Source organism: Lethenteron reissneri, chromosome 72, assembly GCF_015708825.2.
Source record: "Lethenteron reissneri isolate LAM-NWPU_2019-01 chromosome 72, ASM1570882v1, whole genome shotgun sequence".
NCBI classification, from domain to species: domain Eukaryota; kingdom Metazoa; phylum Chordata; class Hyperoartia; order Petromyzontiformes; family Petromyzontidae; genus Lethenteron; species Lethenteron reissneri.
Window position 1 is genome coordinate 3015084 of NC_083850.1, and position 19902 is coordinate 3034985.

At 43.1% G+C, this 19902-nt stretch overlaps 1 pseudogene; it reads right to left on the bottom strand.

Moving 5' to 3' along the window:
• The window catches only part of LOC133361324 (zinc finger protein 208-like), a 90889-nt pseudogene that overhangs the window by 35577 nt on the left and 35410 nt on the right, over window positions 1-19902 (bottom strand).

Consider the following 19902-nt stretch of genomic DNA (forward strand, 5'->3'; position numbering starts at 1 on the left):
TGTTGTGTAGGGGGAACGGTAGTGTAGTGCTTAGCGTGCTGTCTGTGTCTGTGTGTGTGTGTCTGTGTGTGTGTCTGTGTGTGTGTCTGTGTGTGGTATGTGGGGAGCGGTAGTGTAGTGCTTAGCGTGCTGTCTGTGTGTCTGTGTGTGTGTGTCTGTCTGTGTCTGTCTGTGTGTGTCTGCGTGTGTCTGTGTGTGTGTCTGTGTGTGTGTCTGTGCCTGTGTGGTGTGTGAGGAGCGGTGGGTGTAGTGCTTAACGCTACGCTGCGCTACCAACCCGGCGAACCGAGTTCGATTCCCGCTCACGGCCACCACCGGTGACGATTATTTGAACCTCCCCTAGGTCGACTCAGCCTCAAACGAGTAACTGGTGTGGCGTATTAACATCGGCACTGGGGAGACAAAGGCGGCCGGGCGTGGTGGATCCAAGTCCCGGGCGAAGCCGGGTCATGTGTATGTGTGTATATGTTTGTGTATGTCTGTGTGTCTGTATGCATGTGTGTATGTATGTGTGTGTTTGTGTGTATGTGTGTGTGTATGTATGTGGGTTTTTTTGTATGTGTTTATGTGTATGTCTGCGTCTCTGTATGTATGTGTGTATGTACGTCTGTGGATGTGTTTATGTGTATGTATGTGTGTGTATGTATGTGTGTTATGTGTCTGTCTGTGTGTCTGCATGTATGTCTGTGTGTATTGTCTATGTTTTTGTGTGTATGTATGTGTGTGTTTGTGTGTATGTGTATGTCTGTGTGTATGTTGTGTGTGTATGTGTGTGTATGTGTTTGTGTGTATGTGTGTGTATGTATGTGTGTGTATGTGTTTGTATGTGTTTGTGTGTTTACGCTCGCATTACACAAATGTGTTGCAGGTCTAAGGCGTTCCTCGCGCAGCATTGCCGCTTTCTTTTTTCAGTCGTTTACTGCCGTACGCACCCTGACAGTCGTGTGTGTCTGCAGCAAGCGCGTGTATGTGTACCTATGGACGCGCGCGCGTGTGTTGTGTAGGGGGAACGGTAGTGTAGTGCTTAGCGTGCTGTCTGTGTCTGTGTGTGTGTCTGTGTGTGTGTGTCTGTGTGTGTGTGTCTGTGTGTGTGTCTGTGTGTGTGCGTGTGTGGTGTGTGGGGAGCGGTAGTGTAGTGGTTAGCGTGCTGTCTGTGTTTCTGTGTGTGTGTGTCTGTCTGTGTGTGTCTGCGTGTGTCTGTGTGTGTGTCTGTGTGTGTGTCTGTGCGTGTGTGGTGTGTGAGGAGCGGTGGGTGTAGTGGTTAACGCTACGCTGCGCTACAAACCCGGCGAACCGAGTTCCATTCCCGCTCACGGCCACCACCGGTGACGATTATTTAAACCTCCCCTAGGTCGACTCAGCCTCAAACGAGTAACTGGTGTGGCGTATTAACATCGCCACTGGGGAGACAAAGGCGGCCGTGCGCGAGTGGTGAGGGAGGGAGAGTGGTGAGGGAGGGAGAGTGGTGAGGGAGGGAGAGTGGTGAGGGAGGGACAGTGGTGAGGGAGGGAGAGTGGTGAGGGAGGGACTCAGCCGCAAAACGAGTAACTGGTGTGGCGTATTAACATCGCCACTGGGGAGACAAAGGCGGCCGGCCGTGGTGGATACAAGTCCCTGGCGAAGCCGGGTAGTACAGCTAGTATAACATATATTTTAGCTCAGTATAATTCTAATACGACCCTAGTGTTATTCTAATCATTTTAATCCGATCATAATCCTGCACCCCCCCCCCCCCCGTTCGCATATCCGACCACCGGTTCGCATGTCCGAAGGCCATAGATGCATATTACATACGTACATACGAGCACAGTTCGCTTGCACGTACATTATTATACACGAAATTCTCAGTTTTTTTAAATGAACGTAGTTTTTTCATATCATTGTTATACACTTTATATGTTTACATACCGTTTATAGCTGTTCGATTCAATTAACATGACATTCATCCAACAGTGGACAGTTTGATTCTAATACGACTACAGTGGGATTTTAATAATTGTAATGAGATTCAAATCTTGCATATCCTACCCCCGGTTCGCATTCAGTTAACATGCATATGGCCACAGTGTGATTCTAACATTATCACAGTGCGATTATAATTATTATTATGCGATTATAATCACGAACCTCCGTTTATTTTGTTCAAAACTAATAATACCGTACCTCTGTTGTTGGTGTTATAAATGATGAAACTAGTTAATAGATTATTGTATTTTAATGATTTTTGTTATCGTTGATAGTGTTACAGTTCACATGTCATACTTGATGATTAGGGACCGTAACGTTGCGAATAGATTTATAATAAGGGAACATTTCCCCTCCAGGGACACATGTTAATGGGGAGACAGCCAAGATGCTGCCGGTTAAGGGCAGATTTGTGTGACGAAGATCCTCCACCTGAAACTCGCTTAAAACACGTTGTTGATATGAATAAATGAACGGACACACATTTGTTTAAAAAAAACGTTTTTATTCATCTGCAATCAAGTCAAAACTCGAACCGAATGTATTATGTCCTATGTTCAAACAGTTAAAATACAATGCAAACCATATCCGTTCCAGGAATACCAACGCGCTAAAGTATCATTCCCCATGATTTCCTTATTAGTTCACCACATTTGTTCACTGTGCGTCTATGTTGAAGTCAAGGCCATATATCCAACGAACGCGTCATCAATGTACATCCTTAAATTGGTTATCTAAAGTCGATTAATACCAACCAAAAAAATCTATATGCTTGAAAAAACCCGTTTAAAATGTTGAGAAAAGATCTAACTAAAGAGGCATTCCAACTTTAGCTCAACAGGAAGACTTCAACACTACAATATTGTCCGGAATTGAATCATATCACAACCACTGCTCATCACGCCACTTCGGCAAGTAATCCGATAACATTACAAACCACCACTGTGCACGTCATTAAACTCTCACAAAAACTGTAAAACTAACAAATATTACCTGACGTAATATTTGTTCAGTCATCCCTGACTCTCGGTTTGATCGTCGAGCCACTCCATTACATCCAGCCATCTCTCGGGATCCAACTGCATGGGATCGAAGGTGGAAAATTCTTCAGGTACTCATTGCAGCACCTTGAACTTCAGCTTTTGATTTCAGTTTCCAATCATTGTGGACCTTTTGATGCGTGTTAAGATTTGACGACTGTGAAAATGCCTTCCCACACACAGGGCACAGGAATGGCTTTTCGCCCGTGTGTGTTCTCTGATGGTCTTTAAGATGTGATGACTGTGCAAATGCCTTCCCACACACAGAGCACAGGAATGGCTTCTCGCCCGTGTGTGCTCTCTGATGAATCTGAAGATGTGATGAGTGTGCAAATTTCTTCCCACACACAGGGCACAGGAATGGCTTCTCGCCCGTGTGTGTTCTCTGGTGACTCTGAAGATGTGATGACCGTGCAAATGTCTTCCCACACACAGGGCACAGGAACGGCTTCTCGCCCGTGTGTGTTCTCTGGTGTCTCTGAAGACTTGATTGCCGTGAAAAGGACTTCCCACACACAGAGCAATTGAATGGCTTCTTGCCTCCGTGTGCGTGGGGCTGTGGAGAGCGTCTCTGCTCCATGTGAGCGTAGTAACAGCAGCGGTGTTATCGAGTCAAATGTACGCTATCGGCCGCAATGATGTTTAGCGTTGAGTTTTGGGTTTTGTTAACTGCTAAAACAAGAACGACACTCGCGTCTAACCGAGACGCAAAAAAATACCGCTAATTTGACGACGAACACGTTTAAGAGTTTATCCGCGAAAATAGACACTTACTTGGAGATTCACGGTATATCGATGTCTGGAACCCGTCTGAAGCTGTCACCACGAACTCTCCCGACGCAAAGTCGCCTAACTGTCGACACAGCAATTGTGCTCGCCAGGCTGCGTTGTCTCGCGGTTGAAGGGCGATCAGCAGAGCGACGAGTCGAGCGTCCAACCTCATCAAGTTCCCTCTCGAAATGGCATTGAGCTCTGCTTCTGAGCCGCCTTATAACTCCCCCCCTGGGATCCAATCCTTTGTCTTTCAGGATATTTGCATTCGATTGTTAATTTTGGAAGGTACAATCCGCATGTCTATTAACATTGTGCTTCATGCATGAATATGTAAGTGCATCTCAGTGTGTAATTGTGCGCTTATTTTGAATAAATGGAAAAACTTTGTCCTCGATTTAAAGTGAATGCAGAGAAATTAGCATGTAACTTTAGAAAAGGAAGAGAGCGGCCTTCTCGACGAGGGAGTGAAACCCAACAGGTAATATTCTTTTACAGCGTTACAATGGATAGGTTGTAGTTCATAGGTTATAATATTATGTTTCACTATGATAGAGCTTAACATGTGAGATTCTACAATATCAGAGTTGATCAAATGCGACGATCAAGGACGTCAATCGGGTGAGTTTGAACAGAGGCTTTAATCAAAGGCGTCATCCCATCACGGAACACCACCTCCCTGCGTTTATTACAGCAACAGAAGCAACTACAGCAGCAACAACAGCAGCAACATCACATTTCGAGGGCAACGCAGCTACTTCCAATTCTGCTGCCCAGCTGTTTGTTGTCGGGACCTGCTCTCGCAGGACCCCACACGTCTTTGGAAATGATTGCGATGATCATGTCTGAGCTGAGAATTAAGTCACTCAAGATTACTTTTTTAACCATAACATTAGGTAGGTTAGTGTCATCGGGGCTCTGTGAATACTACTCATGAATGAAATCACACTCCTGTATGATCGACATTGTACTAATTTTGGTTGATCGAGTAGAACAAGGCACATAACATGTCCAGACGAATTCTTATCAACAACAGTGTCCTTAAATATGATGCTAAAATAAATGTTAACACTGGATTAAACGTGCACCTCTTAACCCCTCCCTCGCATTTACGACTAACAATTTGCATTTGCACATAACATACATTCAAGTACAGTAATTTGCTAAAACGACCAAATTGTCATTCTAAAATTTGAATGCCATTCTTACCCTCGACCCCCACAGTTCACATATCCGACCCTCGGTTCGATTGAACGGACAATTAACAAACATGTGTAGAGTTCCATTATAATACTTCTAATGAAATTAAAATACCGTACCTCCGTTTATGGTGCTATAAATTCTATAACCAGTTGATATCTTTTTTTGTCGTTTAATGTTTAGTGTTATTGTTTATAGTGTTATCAATTTACATATTTTTAACTGCATGTGATTCCCGGTATACTTCGCTATTCTGGACCTGAACGTTGCGAAACGATTCATAACGAGGACCTTTCCCCACCAGAGCGCATTCCGCTAATGAAAAAAACTCGGGGCGGCGGGAACACGTGCTTCCATGGGCGGTGGGGGACAGGGCATGGTTGTATTGCCTACAGGTGCCACCGGGAAAATCCCCCAAGTTGCTCCGCCCATGGCGGGGTCAGGTAGAGGTCATAGAGGTGGGTGATGTAAAGACAGTGCGTCAACTACGGGACAAGTGGTGACAACAAGATAGAGAGAGTTCGAGAAGGGAAGGCGAGACCAAGTGTGGGCGGAGGTTCACGCCGAGAATGAGAGAGGGGGAGGAACGAGGTTTGGGGCTGTGTTGGCCGGTTGCTGTCTCATCGTCGTCGTTGCTACATCGTGACGCCTGGGGTCTGAAACCGCGTTAAAGGCTAAATAAAAGAACCCTCTGCAGTCTGAGTCCGGAGTCATTACAATTGTAACGATTCATTATTTCACGGGCTAATATTGCGTTTGTGCGATTATTTTACATACTCATACTGAATATTGCTATTCGATGCCATTGAGATGGAACATTCATCCAATAGTAGACAGCTTGATCCTAATACCACCAAAGTGTTATTCAAATAATTTTAATCCCATCCTGATCCTGCACCTTCCGTTTCACATATCCCACCATTGGTTCGCACGTCCATATTACATACATACATTTTACATGCATACATACTACATACAGATAGATATCATGCATACATATTACATAGACACGAGCATAGTGTGAGTCTTAGAGAACCACGGTGTGAAGCTAAGAATTCGAAAGAGATTCGAATATCACACTTCAATGTACGGTGTTCTAATCTGTAACACTAGTTTATGATGTTATTTTATAGCGTTATAATGTATCGCTCATAGCTTATATTGTTAGAGTTCACAACATTATAGTTTACTAGAACACTAGTTTGTAATGTTATTTTAAAGCGTTACAATGTATAGCTCATAGTTTAAAGGTTATATTGTTAGAGTTTATAATGTTGAGTATACAATGTGAGTTTACAATTTGAGAGTTTGGGGACGTGCCCTGTTCTCGTGGGACCTGACTGCATAAAGCACGGATAAAACCTGACTTAAAACCCCCCGCCAAACCTCCTACGCATTTCACAAGTAGTACTAGTCGATAACAACCGCTGCTGTTACTACGCTCACATGGAGCAGAGACGCTCTCCACAGCCCCACGTACAAGGAGGCAAGAAGCCATTCAATTGCTCTGTGCGTGGGAAGTCCTTTTCAAGGCCATCATATCTTCAGAGACACCAGAGAACACACACGGGTGAGAAGCAATTCCCGTGCTCTGTGTGTGGGAATGCATTTGCAAGCTCATCACATCTTCAGAGTCACCAGAGAACACACACGGGCGAGAAGCCATTCCTGTGCCCTGTGTGTGGGAAGACATTTGCACACTCGTCACAACTTCAGAGTCACCAGAGAACACACACTGGTGAGAAGCCATTCCTGTGCCCTGTGTGTGGGAAGAAATTTGCAAACTCATCACATCTTCAGAGTCATCAGAAAACACACACGGGCGAGAAGCCATTCCTGTGTTCTGTGTGTGGGAAGGCATTTGCACAATCGTTAACTCTTCAAACTCATCAGAGAACACACACGAGCGAGAAGCCATTCCTGTGCACTGTGTGTGGGAAGTCATTTTCACAGTCATCAATAAGGAAATCATGGGGAATTATATTTTAACGCTTTGGTATTCCTAGAACGAAAATGGTTTGCATTGTACTGGAAATGTGTGAACATAGAACATAATACATATTCCCTTCGAGTTTTGACGTAAAAATGATTGCAGATGAATAAAAATGTATTTTAACAAATGTTTGTACGGTCTTTATTTTATAATGTTCCTAGCAATAACATGTTAAGATAATTTCAGGTGTAGGATCTCCGTCACACAAGTGTGCCCTTAACCGGCAGCATCTTGGCTGTCTACCCGATTAACACGTGTTCCTTGAGGGGAAAGGTCCCCGTAGTTAATCGTTCATCAACGTACCAGTCACTAATCCCGAAGTATGTCGGGGATAAACTGTACTCTATAACATGTAAACTGTAATACTATAAACGATAACACTAAACATTGAAAGATTATAAACTAGTGTTTTAATTTATAACCATATAAACGGAGGTAAGGTATTATAATATCATTAGAATCACTGCGTGGTCGTATAAGAATCGCACTCTGCTCAAATGTTTGTATAGGGTACGTGCAAGGATCTTATAAAAATTATTACAATTACAACATGGTCATATTACAATCACGATTTTCACTGCTAGATGTCATCGAATAACAAAAGACGGAATATATTTATATAAATACACGCACAAACTAATTATTAACTCATCAGATTATGAATCGTTACAATTATTATAACAATCACAAATTGTGACAAAGCGAAATTCCCACAAGCAAAACACCACGCTCACCTGACGAATTCTTAAACAAACTGCAACACTCAAGTGACAGAACTCAACAAAAAAACGCCGCAATAAAAAAAACATCAATGGACAAATCGTAAAAACAGACAACACACGCACGTTAGTATCTGTTAGAAGAAGACAACACCTAGCACCTTCAACTATACACATCATACAACCAACTCGTAAATGGGGCGGTATATGACAGCCTTCGCTGCTGTCGACGGAGCCAAGCAGCGAGTGTTTAACTCCAATGTTTCAGAATCCGTGTCATCACACGGCCACATCGCCTTACCCAAACGACATCTCCCCAACAAGGCAGCCTTCCCTATGCTGTGTATTTTAGCAATATATTTACGCACGCACTTGAAGATAACAATTCGTCTAGAAAAGGCAGGCGACTTGTTCTACCAACATGATTTCAATTTATATCCGAAATTAGTATGAGTTCATTCATGAGTAGTATTCACTAAGCCCCGATTGCACTAACCTACACACAGTTATGATTAAACAAAGTAAACATTAGTCGCTCATCTCAGCTCAGACATGATCATAGCAATTATTTCCACATCCGTGTCGGGTCCCACGAGAACAGGGCACGTTCACAAACTCTCAGATTTTAAACTCACATTGTATACTCTAACATTATAAACTCTAACAATTCAACCTTTAAACTATAAGCTAAACATTGTAACGCTTTAAAATAACACTACAAACTAGTGTTATAGTAAACTATAATGTTGTGATCTCTCACAATATAAGCTATGAGCGATACATTATAACGCTATAAAATAACATAATTAACTAGTGTTACAGATTAGAACACCGTACATTGAAGTGTGATATTTAAATCTCATTCGAATTCTTAGCTTAACACCGTGGTCCTCTAAGAATCACACTATGCTCGTCAGTATGTAACATGTTTGTATGTAATATGCATGAATGTAATATGTCTGTATGTAACATGTATGCATGTAATATGTATGTATGTAATATGGACGTGCGAACCAATGATGGGATATGTGAAACGGAAGGTGCTGGATCAGGATGGGATTAACATTTTTTGAATAACACTTGGTTTAAAGGATCAAGCTGTCCACTGCTGGATGAATGTTTCAACTCAATGGCATCAAATAACAATATTCAGTATGAATGTGTAAAATAATCGCACAAACCCAAATTAAGCCAGTGCAATTATGAATCGTTAAAATTTTAATTACTACAAACTCATACTCAGAGGGTTCTTTCATTTAGTCTTTAACGCGGTTTCAGACCCCAGGCGTCACGATATAGCAACGACGACGACGAGACAGCAACCAGCCAACACAGCCCCAAACCTCGTTCCTCCCCCTCTCTCATTCTCGGCGTGAACCTCCGCCCACATTTGGTCTCGCCTTCCCTTCTCGAACTCTCTCTATCTTGTTGTCACCACTTGTCCCTTAGTTGACGCACTGTCTTTACATCACCCACCTCTATGACCTCTACCTGACCCCGCCATGGGCGGAGCAACTTGGGGGACATTCCCGGTGGCACCTGTGGGCAATACAACCATGCCCTGTCCCCCACTGCCCATGGAAGCACGTGTTCCCGCCGCCCCGAGTTCTTTTCATTAGCGTATTGCGCTCTGGTGGGGAAAGGTCCTCGTTATGAATCGTTTCGCAACGTTCAGGTCCAGAATACCGAAGTATACCGGGAATCACCTGTACTTAAAAACACGTAAACTGATAACACTATAAACAATAACACTGAACATTAAACGTCTATAAACTATCAACTGGTTTTATAATTTATAGCACCATAAACGGAGGTACGGTATTTAAATCTAATTAGAAGTATTAAAATCGCACTCTACACATATGTATGTAAATTATCTGTTCAATCGAACCGGGGGTCGGATATGTGAACTGTGGGGGTACAGGGCAAGAATCGCATTCAAATTTTAGAATAACAATATGGTCGTATTAGCAAATTACTGTGCTTGAATGTATGTTATGTGCAAATGCAAATTGTTAGTCGTAAATGCGAGGGATGGGTTAAGAGGTGCACGTTTAATCCAGTGTTAACATTTATTTTAGCATCATATTTAAGGACACTGTTGTTGATAAGAATTCGTCTGGACATGTTATGTGCCTTGTTCTACTCGATCAACCAAAATTAGTACAATGTCGGTCATACAGGAGTGTGATTTCATTCATGAGTAGTATTCACAGAGCCCCGATGACACTAACCTACCTAAAGTTATGGTTAAAAAAGTAATCTTGAGTGACTTAATTCTGAGCTCAGACATGATCATCGCAATCATTTCCAAAGACGTGTGGGGTCCTGCGAGAGCAGGTCCCGACTACAAACAGCTGGGAAGCAGAATCGGAAGTAGCTGCGTTGCCCTCGAAATGTGATGTTGCTGCTGTTGTTGCTGCTGTAGTTGCTTCTGTTGCTGTAATAAACGCAGGGAGGTGGTGTTCCGTGATGGGATGACGCCTTTGATTAAAGCCTCTGTTCAAACTCACCCGATTGACGCCCTTGATCGTCGCATTTTATCAACTCTGATATTGTAGACTCTCACATGTTAAGCTCTATCATAGTGAAACATAATATTATAACCTATGAACTACAACCTATCCATTGTAACGCTGTAAAATAATATTACCTATTGGGTTTCACTCCCTCGTCGAGAAGGCCGCTCTCTTCCTTTTCTAAAGTTACATGCTAATTTCTCTGCATTCACTTTAAATCGAGGACAAAGTTTTTCCATTTATTCAAAATAAGCGCACAATTACACACTGAGATGCACTTACATATTCATGCATGAAGTACAATGGGCACATTACCCTTCGGTATGTTAATAGACATGCGGATTGTGCCTTCCAAAATTAACAATCGAATGCAAATATCCTGAAAGACAAAGGATTGGATCCTAGGGGGGGAGTTATAAGGCGGCTCGGAAGCAGAGCTCAATGCCATTTCGAGAGGGAACTTGATGAGGTTGGACGCTCGACTCGTCGCTCTGCTGATCGCCCTTCAACCGCGAGACAACGCAGCCTGGCGAGCACAATTGCTGTGTCGACAGTTAGGCGACTTTGCGTCGGGAGAGTTCGTGGCGACATTATCAGACGGGTTCCAGACATCGATATACCGTGAATCTCCAAGTAGGTGTCTATTTTCGCGGATAAACTCTTAAACGTGTTCGTCGTCAAATTAGCGGGATTTTTTTGCGTCTCGATTAGACGCGAGTGTCGTTCTTGTTTTAGCAGTTAACAAAATCCAAAACTCAACGCTAAACATCCTTGCGGCCGATAGCGTACTTTTGACTCGATAACACCGCTGCTGTTACTACGCTCACATGGAGCAGAGACGCTCTCCACAGCCCTACGTACACGGAGGCAAGAAGCCATTCAATTGCTCTGTGTGTGGGAAGACATTTTCATGGCCATCACATCTTCAGAGACACCAGGGAACACACACGGGCGAGAAGCCGTTCATGTGCCCTGTGTGTGGGAAGACATTTGCACATTCATCACATATTCCGAGTCACCAGAGAACACACACGGGCGAGAAGCCGTTCATGTGCCCTGTGTGTGGGAAGACATTTGCACATTCATCACATATTCAGAGTCACCAGAGAACACACACGGGCGAGAAGCCATTCCTGTGCCCTGTGTGTGGGAAGACATTTGCAAGGTCATCACATCTTCAGATTCATCAGAGAACACACACGGGCGAGAAGCCATTCCTGTGCCCTGTGTGTGGGAAGAAATTTGCAAACTCATCACATCTTCAGAGTCATCAGAGAACACACACGGGCGAGAAGCCATTCCTGTGCCTTGTGTGTGGGAAGACATTTGCACAGTCATCACATCTTCATAGTCACCAGAGAACACACACGGGCGTGAAGCCATTCTTGTGCTCTGTGTGTGGGAAGGCATTTGCACAGTCATCACATCTTCAGATTCATCAGAGAGCACACACGGGCGATAAGCCATTCCTGTGCCCTGTGTGTGGGAAGGCATTTTCACAGTCGTCAAATCTTAACACGCATCAAAAGGTCCACTATGATAGGAAACTGAAATCAAAAGCTGAAGTTCAAGGTGCTGCAATGAGTCCTGAATAATTTTCCACCTTCGATCCCATGCAGTTGGATCCCGACAGATGGTTGGATGTAATGGAGTGGCTCGAGGATCAACCAGAGAGCTCGGGGTGACTGAAAAAATATTGTCATGTGGTTATACCTATTAAGCCGTATCGAGTAATTTTATGTGTAATTTTAGTTTTACAGTTTTTGTGAGTTTAATGACGTGCACAGTGGTGGTTTGTAATGTTATGGGATTACTTGCCGAAGTGGTGTGATGAGCACTGGTTGTGAGTGGGTTCAATTGTTGTCATTATGTGTTCCTGTTGAGCTAAAGTTGGAATGCGTCTGTAGGAACATCTTTACTCAACATTTTAAACGATTTTTGTCAAGTATATAGCTTTTTTGATTGGTTTTAATCGACTTTAGATATCCGATATCAGGATGTACATTGATGACGCGTTCGTGGGATATATGGCCTTGACTTCAACATGGACTCACAGTGAACAAATGTGGTGAATAAATAGGGAAATCAATGAAACTTTAACGTTTTGGTATTCCTGGAACGGAAATGGTTTGCATTGTACTGGAAATGTGTGAACATAGGACTTTATACATATTCCCTTCGAGTTTTGACGTAAAAATGATTGCAGATGAATAAAAACGTATTTTTAACAAATGTTTGTCCGTTCTTTATTTTATAATGTTCCTAGCAAAAACATGTTAACATAATTTCAGGTGGAGGATCTCCGTCACACAAGTGTGCCCTTAACCAGGCATCATCTTGGCTGTCTACCCGATTAACACGTGTTCCTTGAGGGGAAAGGTCCCCGTAGTTAATCGTTCATCAACGTACCAGTCCCTAATCCCGAAGTTTGTCGTGGATAAACTGTACTTTATAACATGTAAACTATAATACTATAAACGATAACACTAAACATTAAACGATTATAAACTAGCAATTTAATTTATAACCATATAAACGGAGGTAAGGTATTATAATATAATTAGAAGCATTAGAATCACAGTGTGGTCGTATAAGAATCGCACTCTGCTCATATGTATGTATAGTGTACGTGCAAGGATTGGATACAAATTATTACAATTACAACATGGTTATATTACAATCACGATTTTCACAGCTAGATGTCATCGAATAACAAAAGACGTAATATACCTATATAAATAAACGCACAATCCCATTTTTAACTAATGAGATTATGAATCGTTACAATTATTATTATAACAATCACAAATTGTGAAAAAGCGAATTTCCCACTAAGCAAAACACCACGCTCACGTGACTAATTCTTAAACAAATGACAGAACTCAACAAAAAAACGCCGCAAAAGCAAGAACAACATCAATGGATAAATCCTAAAAACAGACAACACACGCACGTTAGTGTCTGTTAGAAGAAGACAATACCTTATAGAGCCAACTCGTAAATGGGGCGGTATATGACAGCCTTCGCTGCTGTCGACGGGGCCAAGCAGCGAGTGATTAACTCCATTGTTTCAGAATCCGTGTCATCACCCGGTCACAGCGCCTTACCCAAACTACATCTCCACAACAAGGCAGCCTTCCCTATGCTGTATATATTAGCAGTATATTTACGGACGCACTTGAAGATAACAATTCGTCTAGAAAAGGCAGGCGACTTGTTCTACCAACACGATTTCAAATTTCTATCCGAAACAAGTATGAGTTCATTCATGAGCAGTATTCACTAAGCCCCGATAGCACTAACATACACACAGTTATGATTAAACAAGGTAAACAATAGTCGCTCATCCCAGCTCATACATGATCATAGCACGTCCACAAACTCTCAAATTATAAACTCACATTGCATACTCTAACATTATAAACTCTAACAATATAACCTTTAAACTATGAGCTATACATTGCAACGCTTTAAAATAACACTACAAACTAGTGTTATAGTAAACTATAATGTTGTGAACTCTAACAATATAAGCTATGTGCGATACATTATAACGCTATAAAATTACATCATAAACTAGTGTTACAGATTAGAACACCGTACATTGAAGTGTGATATTCGAATCTCATTCGAATTCTTAGCTTCACACCGTGGTCCTCTAAGAATCGCACTATGCTCGTAAGTATGTAACATGTCTGTATGTAATATGCATGAATGTAATATGTCTGTATGTAACTTGTATGCATGTAAAATGTATGTATGTAATATGGACGTGCGAACCAATGGTGGGATATGTGAAATGGAAGGTTCAGGATCAGGAAGGGATTACAATTATTTGAATAAAACGTTGGTGGTATTAGGATCAAGCTGTCCACTGCTGGATGAATGTTCCATCTCAATGGCATCAAATAGCAATACTCAGTATGAATATATAAAATAATCGCACAAACCCAATATTAGCCCGTGAAATAATGAATCGTTACAATTGTAATCACTCCGGACTCAGACTGCAGAGGGTTCTTTTATTTAGCCTTTAACGCGGCTTAGGACCCAGCCTTTAACGCGGCTTAGGACCCAGGTGTCACGATATAGCAATGACGACGACGAGACAGCAACCAGCCAACACAGCCCCGAACCTCGTTCCTCCCCCTCTCTCATTCTCGGCGTGAACCTCCGCCCACACTTGGTCTCGCCTTCCCTTCTCGAACTCTCTCTATCTTGTTGTCACCACTTGTCCCTTAGTTGACGCACTGTCTTTACATCACCCACCTCTATGACCTCTACCTGACCCCACCACGGGCGGAGCAACTTGGGGGACATACAGATATGTATGTAAATTATCTGTTCAATCGAACCGGGGGTCGGATATGTGAACCGCATTCAAATTTTAGAATAACAATATGGTCGTATTAGCATGTTAACGAGCTTTAATGTATGTTATGTGCAAATGCAAATCGTTAGTCGTAAATGCGAGGGAGGGGTTAAGAGGTGCACATTTAATCCAGTGTTAACATTTATTTTAGCATCATATTTAAGGATACTGTTGTTGATAAGAATTCGTCTGGACATGGCACGTGCCTTGTTCTACTCGATCAACCAAAATTAGTACAATGTCGGTCATAAAGGAGTGCGAGTTCTTTCATGAATAGTATTCGCTGAGCCCCCAGATACTAACCTACACACAGTTATTGTTAAACAAAGTAACGTTTAGTCACTTAATTCTCAGCTCAGACATGATCATCGCATTCATTTCCAAAGATGTGTGGGGTCCCGCGAGAGCAGGGCCTGGCTACAAATAGCCGAGCAGCAGAAACAGCAGAATCAGAAGTAGTTGCGTCGCCCTCAAAATGTGTTGTTGCTGCTGTTATTGTTGCTGCTGTAGTTACTTCTGTTGCTGTTATGTATTGGGTGGTCGCTCATTTACTCATCACCACCCATAATCATCACCATTAACACCCATTATCATCACCAATCATCATTATCACTATCAACTCACCATCACCAACCATCGTCACCACCACCACCCAACCATCACAACCAACATTCATCATAACCACCACCAATCATCCATCATCATCAACACCCATAATCACAACAACCCATCATCATCACCAACCATCACCACCCATCATCATGACCACCATCCATTATCAAGAAACAGCATCATCACCACCCATCAAAAATTAACAAACACACACAGCTACAAACATAGATATGTAACCTGACACAGACATAGATAACAGACACACACAAACAAACAATCTCATTAACAACTTAATTATAAAAAGCCCATATTACCACTGCCAGGATAGGTGCACACAAGACAAATCCTTTACACAATAATAACTTACGTGGAACTCAAATTCACACTTAGTACAACCACCTCACTCACTTAAATATAACTACAGATCAAAAACCTGAATTTAAAAATAAATAAACCAATGGGATGGTGTTTTTATACGCTTGAAATGTAATTAATGAAATGCAAGTTAATAATTCCAATTAAACAAAAAATAACTACGAACAAATATGAAGCCTGAGGCCTAGGTATATGCCAGGCCTGATGGCCAGGCATCGCTTCAGTCCTCGCCGCAGTAACGGCGACATCAAAGACATCACAAAGCGAGGGGGCAAATGTTTAATGTCGAACCGAGGGCTCTGCTGTTTCCGGTGACGCACACCACACGCACTGCACCACGTGGTGCGCCCGCCAAGCGCGTGGGGGCGGAGCCTCGCTGTAGTGACGTCACCTCTGTTACGTCATAGCCACGCCTCCACCCGCAGTCGAGAGGAATGCGCACGAGTGAGGAGCAGCAGAAGAAGCCTTTGCAGAGCGAATCCTCAACGAGGTGAGTGTCCCTGTGGGAACCTCATTTGCCAGTAAAAATATGATAATTGTTTTTTACCCTTCTACCTGGCAACAAAACTGACACATTTTACAGTGCGCCTTTTGGCGTCATCAGGTCCAACCCATGTGAGACTAGGCTCTAAGGAAAGCTGTCTCGGGTGTGGACCAATCAACTTCAAGGACAGTGCACATTATCAGAGTTATGTTCTTTTGTTTGTATTATGACTGCAGGTATTGCGGTCTATGCAAACATGACTCCTTGTAAAAAGGTGTCAGTTTTGTTGCCAGATAGAAGAGTAAAAAAAAAATTATCGTGAGCGTCCCTGTTGACGATGTGTGCTGTTTATTTTTATTGCACGTTTTGACTACAAACTAAAACTTCATTATTTTTGAATATGTTGATATTTGGATTTTCTGCAACCAAATTATGACTATTAGATTACTTGGCATGCTCTGATATGTTGCTGTTACTGTCATTGTTTAGACCCAAAGCAAGTTAACATTTAAAACGTTCATAACTAACCTGTTTTAATCTTATATAATATGATTAACATGTCTATAATGATTGTGTTCTTATTGCCTGCATAATTGTGCCCTGCATTACATGTATTGAATGTTATGCAACACGAGGGAGGAGTCTGCCTTTTAGTTCAGACCCTCGCTGCTGCCATAGACGTCTCCTATCTGTGACGTCACAGCCACATGGGCGGTACCTCTGACATCACGTGACCAGTGACGTCAGTCTCGGGTTATAACAGATAATTTTAGTACGGTCATTTGACCCCAATGACCTACAAGACATAGGGGGGGGCCTATATCAAACAGTCGATTAATACAAATGGGCTGTGCATCAACATGCTTGTCTGGATTAGAGGTTAAACATCACGGTTATATCTGGCGATTATGTTTAATGCAATAGTCAGTTGGAATAAACATGTTCGCATGGGTGGATGAGTGAGTGATCTGACGCACGCGTGAGTGGGCAAACAAGCGAGTGAGTGGACTTGTAAAACAAACGGCACGAAAGTGATTTGATTGGTACAGCGAGTGGTCAAATTTGTAATAATTGAGAGGATGAGTGATTTAAACGGTTGCTAAATCTGAGCGTTTTTACAACCTTTCCAGGCCCTCCAACATCAAACAGAAACTACTGCTTCCCAACAACATGGACAGACAACGCAAGTGGGCTGACATCTTGGAGGACTATGATGGTAAGTCCCAGTTACCTGCATCACGTGGCTTTTATGCAGAGGAGGCAGCTCCCTGGTTAATTATTTTTAGTGGACGTGGCTTGGTGGTGATGGGAAGAGGTAAACGGTCAAGGGTGGCAGACAGCATGGATTTAGAACTGAGTTTCAGCCATATTGGTTTAAATTGGGGTCTCAACTTTATGAAATTGATGATCTCAACATGCTTACAAAAATATGACTTGTAATGTTTTACTGCCATGTGATTAATGTTTCTCAACAGCAGGTTAAGAGGTAATTACAAGAATCTTAGAATTAGTTGTGTGAATATCCACGTGCTTCGTTCTCTAATACTTTACTCGTCCTTTGAATTAATTTTGTTTTCCGTAGCCCGGGAGTCATGGCGCCAGTCGACCACATGGGGGGACATTATGGATGAAGTGGACCCTTTCCCAGGCCAAAGCTATGAAAATCGTTCTCCAAAGGTGTGTATGGGGTCTATGGGAGTCAAACACCACATTCTCTCCACACTCCCACACCATTGCACTAAAACTTCACTACACCTCACATCACCACACAATCTCTTTACATCACCACCAACTCGATACAATATACTCTCAGGTTTTTTCGGTAAAGTCACGTATGCGACTCTTTCTTAGGTTTTTTCGGTAAAGTCACATACGTGAGTATGAATGCTTGTAGTCACGAAAGCTTCAAATCGAGAATCCATACAATATCATAGAGCCTCATAAAGCGTCAATACCATCACAAGGCACCGTCTCTCCAGAACATTCCACAATTTCACCTATCCGTATCACAACACCATCTCCCAACACCATCACTCCATCTCTCCACCATCACGTCATGCCATATCCCACTCGTGCAGGCAAATGAAGTCGCCATTCATTACCAATGAAGACAGAATGATATCAGGCAATCTCATGAATTATGTCTATGAGCTGATTGGAAGTTGACATTCCAGTTACCCATTATGGGTGCTGCAATAAAATGTGTCCAGATTATGGGCATCCAGATCTTTACAATCTGTGGAAATATTTCCCGTGATGATTGTTGCCAACAATCGCCATGAAATCGTTTTAGACTATCACTGCATTAAGTGCGTGTATTGAATTTGTGAGAATATGAGGATGTAACATGTATTTTGATAACATTAGGTGATGGTGTATATTCATACGTGTGCTAGCATGTTTGCATGAGTTAATGTGCATTATTGCATCCGTACATAGATGTGCCAGTATGCATTTGTGTTTGTATATGTGCCCGTCCATGTTTGTGTGCCTGCGAAAATAGATTTTGTCCTGAGTGCGCATGTCTGAATGGTCATGTGCTTATCTTCGCGTGAACAGAGGAGCATTGGGGAGGTGAAGAACTTCAGCGGAGTGAAGCGTCTCCAGGAGGACAAGCGCCTTGCGAAGGAGAAATGCACAATGGAAGAGAAGCGCCCCAATGAGGAGAAGCGCCTCGCCAAGGTGAAGCACAAAACGGAGCAGAAGTGCCTTCAAAACAAAATCCTCAACGACGTAAAACGCGTCATGGAAAAGCGCCTCCTTGAAGAAACGCGCTTCATGGAGGAAAAGCGCCTTCGCGAGGTGAAGCGTCTCAAGGAGAAGCATCTGGAGGAAGAGAAGCGCCTCATAGATGTGAAGCGGATCAAGGAAGAGAAGCGCCTCATGGAGGAGAAGCGGGTGGAAGAAGTGAAGCGCCTTGTCGAGGAGCAGCGCCTCATTGAGGTGCAGCGGGTCGAGGAAGAGAAGCACCTCATGGAGGAGAATCGCCTCTTTGAGGTGAAGCGTCTCATAGAGCTGAAGCGTCTTGAGAAAAAAAATAAGCGACTTGAGGAGAGGCGCTTTCGCAAGGTGAAGCTCCTCGAGGAGAAACGTCTCATTCAGGAGAAGCGCCTCGTTGAGGTGAAGCGTCAAGAGGAGGAGGAGCACTTGATGGAGGAGAAGCGTCTTGTGGAGCAAAAGCGCCTCGAGGAAGAGCAGCGCCTCGCCAAGATCGAGCGACAATGGCTCCAGACCGCTACCACCAGCAGCAGCACCACTACCACTGCCACCACCACTGCCGCTACCACCGCCGCCGCCGCCACTGCCGCCACCACCGCCACCACCGCCACCACCACCACGTCCTCCAATCCTGTGTGGGGCCCAATAGCTCCGAGCTTTGGAGAAGAGGGCTTCCAAGAAGATAAAGCAAACTCCGGAGTCGCTGAGCCACGGTAAACCACTCTGCGTGTGCGCCCTGTGTGTTTATTTTTGTTATTTATTGCCATGCTTCTCACGCAGAATCAGCCTTACTCGGTCTCAAGACTTTTTTTCAGGAGGATTCTGCCAAGTTTGCTCGCATTTTGCAAGAAAGTTGCTACTGTTTGCGATCCAAATTGAACGATTTACATTGCTTGTGTGGGTTCAGTAACAGGGAGAAAGCTGCAGAACCTTCCCAGAACAGGGGGCTGCATAATCTACACGGAGAATGTGGCCAAACGTGGAAATCAAACCCAGGTCAATGTTGCTGTGACGCACAGGTGCTCAAGCCCTGTCGCGCTCTCAAAATTCACAGACACTGCAAACCCCACGTGTACATTCCGCTATACTGAGGACAGATTTATTTTTCGTAACTGGTTTCTGGGTTAGACCACA